At 41.0% G+C, this 18,956-nt stretch overlaps 1 long non-coding RNA gene across 3 annotated transcripts in view; it reads left to right on the top strand.

The window, feature by feature from the left end:
- The window catches only part of LOC139675050 (uncharacterized), a 28,466-nt gene extending 11,081 nt beyond the window's left edge, over positions 1-17,385 (top strand). For 2 of the 3 annotated variants that reach the window (XR_011698412.1, XR_011698414.1), the window contains 4 exons: positions 8,086-8,166; positions 11,425-11,523; positions 13,811-13,954; positions 14,469-17,385. This is a non-coding gene — a long non-coding RNA (uncharacterized lncRNA). Of the gene's footprint in view, positions 1-8,085; positions 8,167-11,424; positions 11,524-13,429; positions 13,579-13,810; positions 13,955-14,468 lie in introns of those variants that run through there. The other variant, XR_011698413.1, reaches the window with a different exon arrangement.
- Positions 17,386-18,956: the final 1,571 nt, after the last annotated feature.

Below are 18,956 nucleotides of genomic sequence, written 5' to 3'. Positions count from 1 at the left end.
AGAACAGTCAAATAAAATGAAACAGCACATCTGAATTTCCTCTCCCTATTTATGATTTTGTTCAAGGGAACACATTTTTCTTGGAAAGGAACCACCTCAAAATGGGTGGAATAAGAATAGTGCATGTGTGCTTTCCAAACCATCTCCAAATTCAAGTGTTGATGTGGGAATAGATTTGGACTAAAAATACCCATTAATTTAATTTCTGGCAGGCACAAGGCAGGTACCTGAGGGACAACATAGGTAGTTAGGGCTCTTGATCTGGGATTTGTGCTGCTGGCTGGACCATCAGAGGTGTACATATTACTATGTTTTCCCCAGTAGTAGATTTTTTGGTGGTTAGTTCTATTTTATAAGCATGTTTATAGTTGATATTCTTAGACTAAAAAATGTTTTTTGAAGAGCTAGACCTACATATGTTCTCAGGCATTGAAGGAATGCTTGGATAAATAGCCATGATTTTCTTAATAGGTGTATTGATGTGCTAGGAGTTTGAGTTTTCCTGTTTTCTCCACAGAATGCATTCACATTGCTTTGTTTAATTTTTTGTCCAAGTATCTGCCTTGCCTATTCTCTTTGTACTCTGAATTTGGAACACATCTCTGCAGGAAGCACAGATTTATAGAGTGAAAGTTATTGATATAGATGTTTCATGAAAATCAGGTTCACATTCATGTTCTTTAAAATGAGAGATTAAGACTTTGTGTCTTTTATCTTCCAGAGCATTAAATGAAGCACTTACTTTCTACATTTTATTCTTCTATGAAGAGAAAAATCTCTATAGGATTTGCAATAGTCTCTTTATTTTCTTTCAATACTCTTTCATGCCCTGTGAGAAATTCTGCCTGTGCTAAAATCAGCAATGAGCTCCCATGTTCAGTGACAGTGGAGTTGACCCCTGCTGCGTTGGTATATTGAGATGTTAGCTTGATAAACAAGTTGTGTGATTCTGATGCCCAAGCTCTTGTTCCCACAGAAGGCTTCAGGTTTATATAGTTATTTATCTGCAGGGTTTTTTTCTAGAGAAGTACAACATGTCATAACAGTGGTGCATTTTCCATTTCTGGGCTCCTGGAGATGAGCAGTGAGGCCTGACAGAAACATTCATGGGAGCTAGCAGGCTGTTCAATAGGCTGGATGTAGTTCTCTAGTGCAGCCTTAAAGCTGGGGGCATGGTCTGGAAAGCCCTCAGTGCCCTGCTGAGATCTGTTTTTTCAGTGAGTGGGTACCATTTCACCTCTAAGGTGCCCCAAATGCCAGTGATGACTTTTTGCTTTGGAGAGTGTTGGCTGTGAGCCCAAGATTCTGATTTCAGATGAGCCTGACAGATTTCTCTGGTTTAATTTGGAGTGATGCCTCCTCTGGCATAAATCATTACAGAAGACAATTTTCTGTTGGAGAAACAACCTGCCCCTGGTACACTCTCCTAGAACTATGCTCATGGTGATCTTTCTTCTCCTCTTCCATTACCATGGGTATTAGGCAGGCCCTTGAAACTCCTGGGTTCTCACTCACCAACCTATCCTGGAATCTCTTGGGGTTGTTGTACTTCGGGAATGATGAAATCACTCAGGGATCCTATAGACACGATGTGTCCCTGTATTCCTGTCCCTCCCCCTCTTCCCAGTGTCCTCCCATGACCCCCTCTCTCCTTTCTGTCCCAGTCCTATGCCTACTACTGCTTCTTGATATGTTCCAGCCATTGCTGCAGCATCACCTGGTGCCCCAGCCCCACCATGTCTCTGTGCTCCCCTGGGCCATGCAAAGGGGACACTGAGTCTGGGTTCAGCCCACAACACTAAGTGCAGCCATGGCTGGGTCAGCACCTCCAGCACCACCACCACACCCTAAAGGCAAGGACCCAGTGTCTGGGAAGTCTGAGGACCCCAACAGCTGGGGCACTGATGACCCATGGAGATTCCCAGGACTGAGTCATCAGGGTATGTCAGGGATCCCACCATCTGGGGCACCCACCCCACCTCTGAGGACTCAGTTGCCAGCTCATTTTTTATGAGTGTCTAGTTATAGAAAAACCTGATATTGCCATGAAAAAGTGATCTTAGTAAATATTTACTTGGATAATGTTTCTGTGTGCTACATACAGTATGTATTTGAATTGACTGACTGCATTCACTAACAAGAATGAACAAAGTCTTCTGTGCTAAATAGTTTGGTTCTAACAATTAAGGATCTGTCAGATTTCCATCAGATGAATAGTTGTGAAATTAAGTGAGGATATATGTGGTGAATTATTTAATATATAATAACATTTTTAAATGAATATGTGAGGTAAGATTAAGGCTGCTAATTTAATCACTGACAGCAGAGTGTGTGTGGAAAATAATGTTTTGCATTGAAACTTCCATTGCTCCTAATTTTCCCATGCAGTTATTATATATGCAGGGATCAAAAAACCCTGTTTGTGTGGAGGCTGCAAAAGCTGCAGAACAAAGCTGCAAAAGCTTTAGAAGCAGCTGAGCAGAGAGCTGTGGTTCTGACTTTGCTGACAGAAAAAGTGACTTTGGAGGGGAGCAGAGTCAGTGACATTTTATTGGAATAATCAGTCAGGTGGAAAATGCTTGATCAGTCATACCCTAATGTTGCCTCAACTGGTTCTGAACATCTTATTTCCAAAATCCCAGTACCAGTTTCAGGTGTTGGGGGGAGAACTGGCTCCTTACTGGGAAATGGATGACTCTGCTGGCCAGTCCTGCACCTGCAGCACACTGATGGCTACTTAAAATGACTGCTGATTTCTTCAAAACAGATTGTATAGTTTTGTATGAGTGCTGCATTTGGTGAATGTTAAATAAATTTTACGTGTACTGGTGTGTCAGGAGACAGAAAGAATAAATAGCCTCTAAGCAGACAGAAGGCTATATTTAGGTCTAGTCTGAGTATGCCCTCTGCCTGCCAAATGTAAAAAATCCAAACCCAAATGCTTCTTCATTTCCTGCTGGAGGGTTACATATAATTTTTTCCTCCTCGTGTTTTAAAACTTTCAAACATAGTTACTGCCTCATGTCAGGCAGCTGCACAGTCCTTTCTCTGTGATAGCCCCAAGAGCATATGGTGTGACTTCCATGCTGTCTGGGCCATGGGGCACTGACATGGGCCCTCCCTGTCCCTGCCCAGCCTCCCCTGGGGCCTCTCTTCAGCCCAACCCATATGGATCAGAACCCCACTTGAGTCCCCAAGCCCGGCCTGATCTGCATGCTGACAGTCCTGGCCTGGCCTAAGCCCACTTCCATCCCCAAGGACCTGCCCAGCCGTCCTGGGGCTGTGTCTGATCCTGGTTCCCTGCAGCAGGCCTGAACCTGACCCCCACCCATGGGGGTATGTCCTGGCCTAGCCTTGTCCTCTCCCCATGCCCAGGGAGTTGCCTGATGCCTGGAGCTGCCCCCTGCCTTCCCTGGTTCCTGGCTGGGGTGCTTGGATGGGTGCCCCAGGGAACACCCTCTGCCTCTGGCCCTCACAGTGCCCTGACAAATGTGGTGTCCAACCACCAAACACCACTACGGAAAGACCCCTTTTACCATTTTTGTTAAGAAAGATTAATGTGGAAAAGTCTTGGGCTGAAGGGTACACAAAGCACTTCTATGATTCCTGCTTGATGACTTTTTGTCAGGAGCACAAGACTTCCCTTTAAAGAGGCAGTGTGTTTCAGGGGACCATGCCTGTGTCACAGCAGCGTATAGAGGTTCCTGAGCTAGTTTTAAGTGAAGTGCACTGGATATCACAGATGAATCCAGCTGTGGGACTTGAGCATGGGCTAAATTTACCCTGCTTCTCTGCACTGTGGCCTTAATCTGGTTTAGAGGTTTGACAAATGGTCAGCAGGTCTGAACACTTCAGGAACAGTCTGGCATTAATCCCAGGTTCAAATAGGAAGTAAAAACTGCCAAAAGATGTTGGGAAAAGAAAAAGAGCTGCTTGTCACCAGCACTGAGAGGACTTTAGCCTTTCAAGAGAGATTCTGAGCTCCCGATGAGAGCAGACTTTCATAAACTGCAGTCTAGATATACAATTTTATAGCCAGGCTGGATCTTTTGTTCCCAGAACTTCTGAAGTTGCTAAAAAAAATCAGTATTGAAAGTCTCTTTTTTTCTCCCCTTTTGCCAAGATTGATTCTCCTAAGTAATGCTGAGCCTGTACACACTGCTCCATCAGGAGTGTGCCTGCAGCTTATCATGAAATGGAGAAGCACAGTGTACACCTTCATGGGGAAGACAGTTGGAGATAGGAGAGCAATTTGTCCTTCTGTATATTGCTTCCTTCCCTGTGCAGACTGCCTGTACATATGAGTGGAAAACTACTAAATCCATAAGCCCAAACTGTTTGGAAACACACTGTAGCATGAAAGTCAGGTTGTTCAGGTCCTGCTTAATGCCCAGCACAAAGTAAAGCTTCATGACCTGCTGTTTCAGAGAAGGATTGTTTATTTTAAAGCTTTCAGTACATGACTGTGACTCACTGGGTCATCTGTGTTTTGAATGCAGCAGATTCTGTTGTGTGGGTACATATGTATATGGTGCATACATGAGTGAGAAAAGCTCAGGGTGACTATCTAACTACTTCCACTTCTCATTTCTATGAACTAGAGTTCTGTATCATTGCTTAACCTGAAGCTAAGAATGCAGTGAATACTGGATGGTGGGGATTAGAAGCTTTCTGCATAACCCAGTGGAGAAGTAACGAAGAGTTTTTCCACAACCAAATGCTTATTTCTAGTATCCTGCAGAATACAAGTCTCCTAGCTGACCTGCAGATTCAAAACTGACTGTGCATGACCAAGGGAATGAGACAATTTCTTTAGCCAGCCAGGTAAAACACTCAGTCTTTGATCTTGGACTGCAGTAAAAATGTTGCTCTGATTCAATTGTCACTTAAATGGGTATAAATCAGGAATAGCTCACGTAAATCTTATGTCTGTACTTCCCCTTCTGGTAAGTCTCATTGGCTCAACAGTGATATGATCTAATTTAAAATGTCATTGAGTATTTATTCAGAATGGGTTTTACAAGAGTACTCTGAAGCACTTCTCTATTTGAAAGGAGGAAGCAGGTTTTAAAAAATGTAATCTGCAAGGAAAAGACAAGGCAAGAACACTCAGCATGAGGGCCTGGTTAGACACATGACAATGTGTAATCCTTACTGTTTCTAATCCTTCAGGCCAGGCTTGCAACACTGGAAGCTTTTCAGTTCTTGCTCTTGGACTTACTGACTGCTAAGAGGACAGAGCAGTCCCAGTCTCCTCATTTTGTGTTGGCTTAATAGGAACAGCGTAAAGGACAAGATGCAGCATATGTTAAAAGCACAAGCCTCTGGGCTACATATGTCATGCAGCTGGAAGGCTGCTGCCTTATAGAACTAATAATATGGCCAAGAAACAGCCATTATGATCAGGCATATGGGCAGCCAAGTAAGTAATGCTGCCAGTCAGAATGCCTACAGTGCAGCAGTTGTGAAATACTGATTAAAAAGTCCTGATGTGGCTGCTTGCCCCTGACGAGTCATTTCTGCTGAAGCAGGCGTCTTTCCAGGCTGATAGTTTCTAAATGCACTTTCAGGCTTATGCATTTTGGATGTCTTTAGCTGAAGCTGGTTTGTTCTTCCTATCTATATCTGCAGTGCCTCCTATCATAACCCATCATTTCAGCTTATCATCACCCTCCTGGGAATCTTTAGTTCCTCAACAGACCTGACTGGAAACTTCTCCTCATGCATCACTTCCTGATGAGTTCAATCAGTTTAGCAGGAAAGGCTGAAGCCCGAACCCTACAAATAAGATAAGCTTTATTATGGTAAAGAGAACACTAAATGTATCTGCTGCTTTTCGTCTTTTTGATTTCTTTTTTTTCCCCTCCTCCCTCCTCATTGTATGTGAAATGTGAGGATGAAATCTGCCTCTGTCAGACACTGTCTGCTGTTAAAAATAGACATGTCTCCAGTAAGATGTTCTGGGGGATGGGGTTTGGTAAGGTTTTTTGTATTACAGTTGGGGATATATTCGTGTCAAAGGGCTGTCAATCTGATCAAAGCTATCAATTTGCTCTCTTCCTTCTATTTTCTTCTCCCTGAGTTACATGAATACATTGTTACTCAGAAGTTTTGTTCCTTTTTTAAATAAACTCTTAGTACAGAAGTACCAGCAACCTGAAAGTAAAGCAAGTTGTTATGCAATGGCAAACAATGAATATTATATGTTCTATTTATTTTATTTAGCCAGTATTAGAGTTTTATCCCAAAAATATTTGATCATTGTGAGAAAAGATAAAACTGAAAACGGAACTTAATAACATTCCTGTTCTACAAAGACATGTCTGCTTCAAAACAGCCTCAGGATCTGGACTGCATCTCATTCAGCACAGGTTTATTCATAACATTTCTGTGGGGTCCTGAGCGTTACTTTGTTGCACTCAGGAGTACTGGTGCTAGTTCTGCCGGCACCCTGCTCAGCCCCTGACTACCAGAAGTGTTTTTGAGACTCATTTTGTCATGTATGTAGCCTTTTGAGGTCTCCAGTTAAAGAAGTGTTAAATCTACATGATATTCTTAGCTGTTGACAGCTACAAGACGTTTTCCTAATCAGAAGAAGCAAGTTCAGGGTATGGTTGTTATTGCTGCTCCTGTTCTTTTTTAAACTTCCTTATGGTAATTGTGCCAAATGTCACTATTTGAAGAAGATGAAGGAGCTGATGAAGTTAAAATCTGAGATTGCTTTGTTATCATACAACGGTAAAGAGCGACTGCAAATATTCTTCATGAAAAAAAAATGGAGTGCTTGAGGTTTTTTTCCCTGGTTTTGTGTGAGGGAAGTAAATCCCAATTCATGATGGCAGGTGTGAGAGAAGGGCAAGAATCCTAGTCAGGAATCCAGAGAAATGTATGCCAGCACTTAGAAGTGAAATAATTGAGAGTTGATTTCCTCCTTGCACACTTAGGCTGGAAGTTAGTGACAATTAATGATGAAAGTCACTCTTTCCTAGCAGAACTTTGTCTTATGTCTTTACTGACATTCTCCTATTGGGGCTTGTCAAGTGCCTCTTCTGGAGCATGAATGACACTAGGCAGCTCCTAATATGTGCTACTCTGTACAAAAAAAGCTATTCCACTTCATTCTTGAGGTTTCAGAGTAGAGCTTTTCTAAGCTAAATGAACCAAGTTTTAGAGGAATGTATCAACATATACATACACACATGCATAGATATATATACATACTAGGGCAAACTCATAGTTTATTAATGTTCTTGTGGCTGTAAATACTAACAATATAGGAAAATGTAATATGACCTTATAAAAATAATTTATTAGTATATGGTAAAGTACAGGCTCCCATTGCAACTCATATTTTTTTTTACTAATGAACAAAATTGAGATTCCCAGACACAAACAGGAACCATTGAGGTTTAACTGTATTTTGATTTTTGGTTGTTTAAAAAATTTCTTTGACTTATCTTTCATTATCAGATGTTCTTCAAGGTTAACTTAAGTAACACAGTGCTGAGAGCAACTCTCACTGGTGCCGATGCTCACTGGTGCCGATGACTCCAGACCCCCTGCACATCTTCAGGGTGTAGCTACTGCTTTGGAACGTAGCTATCTGCAATTGTCTGGCTTTCACTGACAGGTATATAGGAAACTAGAGGTGGTATTTGATGGCTCAGTTTCATTTTGCGGGGTTACATTGTTGATCTCAGCAGAGTTTAGACAACTTGATCATACTGAAATGCAATATTGGACAGAAGTAAGAAATACTCTTATTCATAGATGCTGCTGTCAAGTGCTCCAAAAACTTCTCCGTTGGATGTGGATACCACTGCTGGGAGCACAATAAAGAAGAAATGCTTGCATTGGGAATTATGCTGTCCTTACTCAGCATCTTTTTGTAACTACATCATGAGCTCGAACTTGCCATGTTGCTGTGTGAGCTCATGGGTGGATTGGCACTGAAATAGTGGTCTTTTTCCTGGTGTCAAAACATTACAATGCATTTAGAGTTGCCCCTGGCTAAAGCCATTTAAAGTGAGAGAGAGAGAGTGAGTATGAATGAGATTTACAGTAAAAGTCCTTTCTTCTTTTTAGATCACTGAAGGATGGAGGGTGAGCCTCCCCCTGCCTGCCCAACTATTCTGCATCATAGCAGGACCTGAGGTGCCCTGCAAGGTAAGCTGTTGAGTGCATGTGTATGTCCGTAAACAAGGGGGTAATTGTGTGCCTGACAGAACAATCTCAAAGTATCGAGAATTGTGATATGTGATAGAGATGATAGATGGGACAGAAGGAAAATGGAGACAGAACCATAAGAAAGTGACAACAAAGTCTCTTTTGAGTAACGATCTTGTGATGATATGAGGCTCCCAATGGGAAGAGTGTCACTTCAGCCATTACCTCTTCAAGGGGCAAATTTCAATTCATATCCCAGCATTTGGCTCTGTTAATGGAATCTCTTTGTATGGGAAAGCTGCTTCTGGAGGGCAGGATATGTTATTCTGGTATCAGTCTTCATACCAGATACACTGCATGAAGAAAGCTAGTTCATGCTAGCAAAGCAAAGAGTTAAGTTCTCCTTACTAAAGAAAAACACAAAAATTAAGAATCTCAAACTTTAAGTCCATCTGGCACTTATCCCTTGGTTTGGAGGATTATCTGAAGCATCTCTCAACTTCAGAAAACTCAAGAGACCAATTCAAAACTTCTCCAAGATGGTATTTTTCAGCAGGCCTCTATACACTTATCACTGTTATTTGGTACAAAAGAATGGTCTCCTTGTTGACTGCCAAGGAAGCTTTAAACTCTCATTCAGAATAGTAAAAAATAAGTGGCCTCCAAGGTGAAAACACTCTATGGGCACTGGAGAACATACCTATGTTCTGCACATTCTGCAAATATAGCAACTGATAAGGAAGATGCAATCAGCTCCACCTATCAAGCTGTTACTTTGACATAAAGGTAGAGACACTACAGTTTAATATCTGGGATTTTAAAATAGCCTTGTCCTTCTACAAAGCCACAAGACATCAATTGCAGTTATTACTGGAAATCTTGCAGTTTGCACAAGAAAAGCCACAGGCTTTAAGTTTATACTAAACTCATACAAATATTCTGCATAGTGAAGGATAACACTCTTCACTATCTTATAATTAAAGTCTCCTGTTCTTCATGGAAGCCAGAAGGCTAAACAGGTTACAGAGATCTTTTTCTAATAGCATTTCTCCCCTGTAAACCATGACACATGCCTGCATCACCTTCAAAACATAAAATATGCATATCTACTTGTAGAATTTTATGCATTGCTTACACATCTTACACTACAACTAACATGTCTTAGTCAGCTATTTAATGTTGTGTGACCCCTTACTCTTGCTTTCCAATGTTACCACTGTCAGACTGTTAAACATTACCTTGACAATCATTTTGTAAAACACAACCTGCTTTCATTAACCTTTTGTAAGGACACTTTATGTTAAAATACAACATTACCCAGTTCTAAGACTAATGTGGTGGTGCAGTTAATGCTTTATTGCTCTTAATGCTGTATTAGCAAATACAATTCACCCTTTCTTACAGAGAATGAAACAATTATTTATTTATTTGTCTCTTGGCTCTAAGGTTGAGGTTTATTATGGAAGCTAACAAAACATTTTGGTGGGACATTAAATCCTTAATTGCTTTCTGTTTAGAGATGTCCACTGGCCATCACTGCTGAAACAGCTAAAAATAGCAAACAATGCTTCCATATCCTCAGTGAGACTGAAGCTGGGCAGTACCTCATGTTTCTTGCTAATATTCAGGAAAGATTTCCTCTTCCATACTTTTATTTTCCTGAATAATTGGTACAGCTGTCCAGTTTGGCCTTTTAATGATTTCAAACATTTTATGATTTAATAACAGAAATTAATAAAATAAGCTTGATACCAATTTCAGCCTAGGGCTTTCTTTTCCTCACTCTGCACCAGTATGGAAGATGATTGCTTTTCTAGCAGTAATATTCTTCCCAGGCATCTTTTCTAGGGAGTGCTGTAGAGTTCATTGCTCTACTCTGAATTCCTCTTATTTGTCTAGGGACTTTGGGTTTTGTGGGGTTTGGGTTTTTTTTGTTTCCCTTACAGTCCATGCAAGAACTTAGCTCTAGGCTGAAGATGTATAAGCAAAAAGGGAAATTATGGGGATCTTATCTCTCAAAGTAATTTTGCTTTAATAATTTTTGGTGCTGATGAATCCCAAGCAAACTCATTATTTGATCAATTCAGGAGAAGAAGGAAGAAGTAAAGAAGAGACACCAGCTCTCAGATGGAGAGCCTTTCCAAAAAGCTTTTGACCAAAATTTAAGGAACACTCAGTGTAGATAAGAACAGTATTTCTCAGTAGGTGCAGTTATTTGATTTTTCCTGGGATGTCTCCTATGACAAGAGTTTGTGAGACACTACTCTGCTGTCAGTTGTCAAAACTGGATCAGAATAATGAAATGGAGAAGGAGAAGTTGTCATTAATTTCCTGTTCGTCTCTTTCTTTTTTCTGTAACTCATGGTCTGGCTGAGCCAGGGTCACCAGTGGAACTTCTGTGCTTTGTCTGGAGGTGGGCAATGCAGTGACTGAAAATGACATCAGGAACAATTATCCATACAATGATGTCCCATAGTCAAGCCCTGGATGACAAAGTTAACTTAAAGGTCACACAGCTCTCTACAGACACCTGAGGTGTGTTTGCTTATGGTACCTGAGCAATGTGGCACTGCAGTGCAGTACACAGGTGGTGTTCCCTCCTAGATACATCAGAACTCCAAAGCAGGCATAAACTAGAGAGGCATTCATTATCTCTGTAGAGAGCTGATGAAACTTCTGCAGAAACTCTGTAGCTGCTTCTGGTAGATCTGTTTTTAACCTGCAAGGAGTATAGACCTTGAAAAATATAAAATCTCTTTTGGCTGTCAGTCCTGGGCAACTAAGTTTGTTCAGCTGCCTCCTGAGTTTTTTATGTGCAGAATTCTCTTACTTCCTATCTTCCTCAAAGTATCCAGTTGAAGTATGACAAGAGACTGTGTCTAGAAGGATCAAGAAGGATCTTACTTTGAAATCATTAGATAAATCAGATTAAAATCACACTGATAGCTCTGTAACATACGTAAATCTTTCTTTTTTCTCGGCCTCTTCCTCAAAGAAAAATGCCCTGAATTAGAATACATAGTGCTTTGTTTAATCTGTAGCAATAACATGCAGACCTGTTTCTTTTCAGTGTAGTTGTGAGCCATATTTCAGGACTGTAATGCCAGTTTCATTGTCCGTATATGCTAGGAAGTAAGTGACTGCAGCACACAAAGAACAGAATTTTTATACATCTAAATCTCCGATTGTTGCTTTTATCTCCTAGTATTTAATGATGGGAAAGATTTTTCTCTCTTATAAATGTTATGCTGTTTGCAGGTGAGTCTTTGGGGAAATAATGTGAAACTTGCAGTGAAGTAGTAAATGTGTTACGGATTCTGCTGGAAATATGCACATTTTCTGGGTGTCATTCTCCAGGTAAGACACTGGAATGTTACACTTGTTCTCTTTGTTCCTCCATTTCCCAACTTATTTCTGTATAACACAGTATGTGGCAAAGTAACCCCGGCTGACCAGGAACCAGTTGCCAAACCCTGTTATGGGAATGGCCCTCCAGAGGACCTCCCCAGTCTCTGCTCACAGCAGCGATGTGTGTGGCATCAGAGCTCACTGCCGGTTCTGAGCAGGCTGACAGCTACACTGGTGACAAACAGAACACTCAGAGTGTCCTTTTCAGATACGAACCTTGCTTAGAAAACAACCCTCAGCAAACTGAGCTCACAAAGCACTTAAGACTGAGACAGTAGAAATACTTTCCATGACTTCCACTCCCATTGCCAAGAAGGAATCAAGCCTTATGGGGAATTCTCCAAACTGATCCAGATATGGAGCTGGGCAGGCAGAGGAGGTGAATGCTGTTGGCAGCTGGGAGAAGAGCCAGCTAGCTGTTCTCTTCCAGACTTTCATGGCTGCACAGAGCACAGCATCTCCCTCTACCATTTAGTAAATTTATGACATCACCAGCTGTTACCAGGGAAACACAAACTACAGATTTGAGTCTTGGCAAATAGGTGTAAAGAGAAAATATCTTGCTCTTTTGGGGGTCAAAAAGGAAAGCTGAAACAAATTCCAGAACAACTTTGAATTGGAACAAATCAATAATTCCAAATCAAACAATTTAGTTGCTAAACTAACAGTGTGGTTCCTATATTATGTCCCTCACAGAAAACAAACATGGGAGATCAAGTGCAGGACTTCTAACTTCATGCAGCTTAAACATATCCTTCAGGCATAAGACCATTACTGTTGACTTACAACTTCAGTTCTGATCAGTGGATTTAACAAGTTGCTTTTAGGGATGTGATATCCTCTGACCAATGTTTTTTCAGAAAGTGCTGATAATTGCTGCTTCTTGAGAAAGAGTTTGCTGCTGTTTCACAGCAAAGAAAGTATGTAGCATTGAATTTTGATAAAATTGTATGCAGATACCATTACAGCTGTGATGAAGTATGTGCTTTTTATAGCTTTTAAAAATGTGGGGTTTGTGAGAACGGATGTCTTCAGACATGCATTTTGTGGCTTTTAGGTGCTTGAGATTTTTGAAGTTATGGAAATCACATTGTCTTTTAGTAACATTAGCTGACATTTTATTCATGTTGCATGTTTAAATGAAAACATTGCTTTTGGAATGGATTATTTTTTGAGTATTGAGTAGTTGAGGCCCAGCTAATAATAGCTCTTGTGCAGGTTTGTTTGATTTCATTCACACTGCACAAGATGTACAGGTTTGGTATGTACTTGAGTTACCCAGAAACAAATGCATCTTTGCTGCAAAGGCAGGTGGAAGAAGCCGAGTGAGGACTTGAGATGAACTCAGGTCTGGATTTGTAGCAGCTGCTTTGTCTGTATTGATACTTTCAAGGCTGTGGGCTGTACATGACTGGAGATCCCAGGTCAAAAAGGTATAGGTTGTTATGCTCACCAGATGTGCAGGAGCTCTGAGACGATCTGTATGGAGTGTAAAGACCTGTGGACTCACCTTATTTGGCTGTATCTCAACTAAGGAGCAAAATTCTGTAGGAAAAATTCTACCTGTTGCTAATCTGGTGTCAAATATATCCATGATGAAGGTTCTAATGTGGACAGTGACCAGCATTTCTAGCACTGTTCCACAACTGTTGTCTCAAACAGCTTAAGAACATGTTTAATCTGATTTGTGTCTGCCATACCAAAAACAGGGCAAGTTCTGTTAGCTATTCTCTTTTCCCTGTTTAGTTGGTGGCCTTGGATCCTGGAATTTCTATGTCACAAGAGCAGTTTGCATACAGTTTGGATCTTGTTATCTGGAGTATAGTTCAATGTTCCCTGTTGTGCCTTGTTTCAGTGGGATAATGACCAAGGATACTGCTGAGACATGGATGGATTGCCAGGGATATGTCATGAGAAAGCTGTCCAGAGTCATCTGCCCACATGCTGTGATGCTGTCTCCCATTTCCAAAGCAGAGTTGCAGACAGAGAAGATAATTAGTGCTCCAAAGAACGTAGCTATATATGCAAGTTCCTTTTTCTATCCTTTATAATGAGTCACTTGGAAAGGCTCCTTTTTAGGTCCTCTTTTAGTTGAACTGCTGGTTCCTTTTGCTTGTGTGCTCAATCACAGCCCTGAGACTTGTGACTGGGGCTACAACAGCCACTGGGGCTGTTGACATGGTTTATCTCTCTGGAATGGTGGAAATCTCATTCTTCTTCACTTTTCTTTTTTAAGGATATGAAAGATGTTTCTGAAGAGGAAGGAATTTACTTCTTCGGAAAATTCACATAGAACCAGGATGGAGTTCCCCATGTAAACTTTCAGGTTGCATATTTGCTCTGAAGTTCCTAAGAGAAGAAGAACATTTTGTTTTGTATGGTAAATTCATGGTGTTTGCAGTTTCTGCCATGGTTTTAGAACTCAGTGCACTTCTGTGGCCCGCGCATACTTCTGAAGTGCACTTTTCAAATTTTGTCTCCACTGGAGCTACTCTTAAGCTCCAGCAAGGGTTCAAGAGGAAGTACTTTGGTCCTGCACAAACCTCACACAGGCTTTTAAGAAAATGAATTAATATGACAGGACTGCATTAATCAGACAAATATATGAGACTTATTATTTTATATACACTGTCACTTATAATTGTAAATTACTACAGGACTCCTTCATGGTGTTGCTGATATCCTTCTTAAATGTGATGCGGTGGAACAGGAGGGGCAGTTTAATAGGACATATAGGAACAGAAAGACAAGGAGCTCCTATATGATGCTCTCTTTAGCATAAACATATTGACTCCTGGACTCAGAGAAAAGGGAATGAAGGGATCTCAGTGGAGAATATCCCCAGATAATAAACTAATTGTCTTTCTTATGCTTTCATCCTCCTTTTTTCTCAGGAGACAAATTGAAAGAACCTGATATTCACCTATACTACACATGTATTTATCAAATTCAACTGGATGGGAACCCTGTCTCCTGAAGAACATACTTGTGAAGAGCTAGCAAAGAAATCATTAAATCCAGTAACTGCACTGATGTGAGTTGGTAGCACAAACGGACGCAGAGCAATTCTCTCCATCTCATCTGGATTGCATTGTGTTGGGAAAAGTGATAAGGAAAATTTCTGCTGTGCTGGCTATGTTTATGATAGATGAAAGCCCCTCTAAAGATTACACTTTCTTGACCTTCTGATATATGTTGAATCTTGGTTGCTGACTAAAGTAGCAACATAGATAATTGAGCTTTTAAAGGCCCTATTTCATAAATCTAATAACAACACCAAGAGAAGATGAGGTGTATTCTTTTCTTACTAGTGTATCATTAATAGAACTGATATCACATTTTCCCTGTAAAATAACTTCTAAAAAAGGATCTGGGTGGACTTTCAGGCTGCAGTGGGCAGACCATTAGGAGTGAAATCTTCCTGCTATCTTCATTAGGAAGAAAAGGACACTGCATCAGAGACACTTTTCAAAGTATGCCTTTTCAGCAACCCAATGTTGAGGGATTTGGTGGCTTCCAGCTAGGAATACTTAGTGGTATCATTCAGAAAGGGGACACGAGCCAGTTTTGAGTTGCTATGCTCCTCTAAAGGGATTTTGCCAAAAAAGGAGAAGAATTTATCACCTCTTAGAACATATTTTGTCTGTACCATGCAAGCAAGCAAGCAATTTAGTAAAATCTCTGTATGTGAGTACTTCCAGTCTTTGAAACAAAAGAAGTAGAGCTGCATTGTGTGCACTGAAGAATTTTTGCTATTGACTGGAGCCATGATTCGTCACCAGATCTGTATCCTGAAGGCCTAAAGTGCCCTTAAAAGTACTACTGCAAATGTATAAATCATAATCACAGTCCTCAGTTGACATGACAACCAGCACCACTCCTGTTTAGGATCTTGCCCTGCAAACCCATAACCCTTTGTCTATAGCCCACTCAGTACTCACTTATGAGATTGCTTTGTCCCCACCTATTTTTACAGGAAGTTTTGTTGATAACAAAGGGCATTTTTTAAAAAAAAAGAGTTTGAAGGCAATTTCTACTTCTGACTACTTACTGTTTCAGTGTTTGGGCTTCAAACACTCTGTAACATACTGATTTGTTTAATAGCTACAGTCCTTCCTGGAATGTTTTTAAATTGTGTAAACATTCCGACTAGTTTAATGGGTTTCTAAACCCTTTTTTTATGTGGGTACAAATTTAACTTGACAGTGTACTTTTCAAGCTTCCATTAAATAGGGCCAACTCATTATTGATAGGAGAATATATCTGAAATAGCTTTATGATGTCTTGCAATGGAAGGCTTTTCGTTAACTCCAACTAGAAAAACAACCTACCATGTATTTCTAAGTCTTTTATCAGTTCTTACTGTACCCTAATGTCTGTGGGACCCCTGCTGGTGGAAAGGGGAAGGGAGTGACAAAGTCCAAAGATAAGTTAATGAGGAAAGGAATATATTTCCATTGTACATCCTGTTTACCAACTACTGTTATGCACCTACCAAAGATCTCAGTGCTTTGAAACTTCTCACTTACGGCTTGCAGTTTGTTGCTTTCCTCACATAACTGTGTTTTACCTCTCTTCAAGTGTGCCAGTGCTGCTTTAAAAGATCGGTATAGAAATCTTCAGCTATACCATCTGGTTTCAGTTTTCTTTAATTTGGTGTCAGCCAAGTTCCTACAGTCCCGATGATTAAAAGGGACAGAGTTAAATCTGCTACACTTCAGGGATTTAAGCCTTCATTTTTCTCCTGTAAATTCTGATCTTTTCAAATAAGCCAGGTGTTTTTTTTTTGGGGGGGGTGTCTTTTTTCCTCCCTAAGAAAGTGGAACATAAAGCAAATATTTGATACTTTTACTGGAGGAGCCAAATTCCATGCATTCTGGCTGCTTTTCACTGACAGAAAAATTATTCCACAATAATTTGTCATTATTTCCAAAATGACACTGTATGTTACTGTAACAATACCAGCTAACTTGGCCTTTGGAGAGGTATATATTTTCTCAAGAAATTTCAATCTAATAGTGAAAACACTGATCATGATGACTTGGGAGAAATACAGTCTCAAGAAAGAGGTGTATGTTTGTGACTGTTTTGAAATCTCCTGGCTGGAAGAGTTTCCTGTTGAGGCATTTTGTTCTTGTCTGACACCCCATGGAGGAGTTCTCTGCTTGTTCTGTCTGCAGCCTGAGTCCCCAGGGAAGGAAAATGTGCTGTGCATGAAAACTTGCTGTAACTATTACCTGATTGTCTGCCTGATTACAGGACTAAATAGAATTGGAGTGGATACCAAGATATACCAAGTATACTTGTTTCTTCTGTTCGTGGTAGTGTGAATGAGCCTTGGGAAGTTATTTAATGGGATCACTAGAAAGGCTTCATGAGCTGCTGAATTCTTGTCTAGATTCCTCAAATTCTCACTGAACTTTATTATTTTTATACACACACAACTTTTAGATCCACACAGATGACACTTTTCATGCTGAAAGTGCATTACGCACTTCTCAGGTCTTGCAGCTGATTGAGCACCAATGAAGGAAATTAATTGGTAACTGAACTGGGCAAGGAAGGTGCTTGGAGAAGCAGTTTCTAATGCTTTCTTGTAGATATTCCCATCAGACCATGTAAAGAACTCTTCCCATCTATATTATGAAAGAAACAGGAGAATATAAAATGTTTAAAGTCTTTTAAAATTAAAACCTTTGGGAGCTTAATTAAATGTACTGTGAGAAATGTGTGCAATTCACTTACAGCTATTGACTTGAGGTTTATACATTATTTCCAAGTCCTGGAATGAATAAAGTTTTAATGTTGGTACATCTGTTTTGTGCACTTTTTAAGGTTGAAGCAATAAGAAAATACATACCTAGATTCCACCTATATACTAAAAAGGAGGATTTTGGATTGCAAGTAATGAAGATGATTTGTTTAAAACCTGCAGTTCTCTAAAGAGAAATTTTTCAATCAGTCCCTTGAAAATCCAGGCGTTTTCAAGGATTGTGTGGGATGAACATGAAGGACACCATATTGTTAAATTCACATTTTGGTTGACATCCTGTAACACGTAGTTGAGGTGTGGATCATTTCAGCCTCACTCATGCTGGGTGATGCCTCTCTGTTCTGCAGAGTAACATGCCGGATTCTGCTAGAGACATCCTAGGAAGCCTTAGGGGAGCTTTGGTTACCCATAATGCCCATCCTCCTCTGACTTGTAACTGTAGCACACCTGCTCGTCCACTCCTTTTCACCTGTTCATTTCCCCCCTGCCTATCCTAAAGTGCTCGTGCTGACGAGGAAGTCTCCCTGTTCTTCAAGTGGTCGCTCGCGCATTCGCAGCAGCGCGTTCTCCCGGTGTGCCCGTGTGCCGGTTCCCGCCCCTCGGGAGCAGCTCCCATTCCTGCCGGGAGCAGCTCCCATTCCTGCCGGGAGCACCGGGAGGCGGCGGGGCCTCGCCTGCCCTCTGGCGGCGGCGCGCGCAGCGGCAGCGCAGGACAGGCAAGTTGTACCTTGCAGGGGTCTTGGAACCGCTCCTGTTTGGGGCTGGAACAGTCGGGAAATCTCACAACTTATTTCTCAAGCGCAAGAATAAGCTTGCTATTCTCTCGTGATCGGCTCAGGTACTTTTATTGACACTCCTAGTTTTACAAAGACTCACAGTGTCACCCTCAGGAGCACAGCATTTCCAGCAGCTGGTACCTGGTACCTCCCAGAGTTCTGGGAATAGCAGAGGTAAGAAATGAAAACATACAAAGGAGGGGCTGCAGAGAGGCAGCACTCAGAAATGCAAGTATTGCTATTATGTTGACAGAGAAGACATGAAATAGGTGGAAAGTAGAAATACTTAAAGAAATGACAGAATTAACCATTGGTGAACATGTCTGCAACTACAGACAAATGGCATAAGAAGAAAGCTAAGTCTCTCCAAGAGTTTGTGTGGCTTCACTCCACAGGGCACTTAGAAGTGGGGACATCATACAAGAGTCTAATGTCCTGGAACCGTTCACCATCACCATGACTTTTCCACTCCTAACCCTGCAAACCACCGACAGTATTCTCTAGATATTCCTTTGTACGTACAAAGACAAATGTGTTTCCTTTGCTCTTTCCCTGCTTGGTGCAAGAGGCTCTGATGTCAAGCAACAATCAGTTGTCTTCCGTCTTGGTGCTGTGGAGTTCTGTGCACCTCTAATAATATGCTGAACACCTTGAAGTTCTGTTGGCATCTTTGAGAGTTTCAGGTTGTCAGAAATACTGGAGCTCAGACCCCACCCAAGTCCTCATTTGAAGGCTGCATTGAGCCCTCAGTTTCTCTCCCAGTAAAGCAGCATGTGTCTTCCAAGGGCAAATGCAAGAGCTACTGCATTTATTCCATGGACCTGATCTAGGAG

Source organism: Pithys albifrons, chromosome 8 (genome assembly GCF_047495875.1).
Source record: "Pithys albifrons albifrons isolate INPA30051 chromosome 8, PitAlb_v1, whole genome shotgun sequence".
Classification (NCBI taxonomy): Eukaryota; Metazoa; Chordata; class Aves; order Passeriformes; family Thamnophilidae; genus Pithys; species Pithys albifrons.
This window is presented reverse-complemented; position numbering and strand designations above follow the sequence as displayed.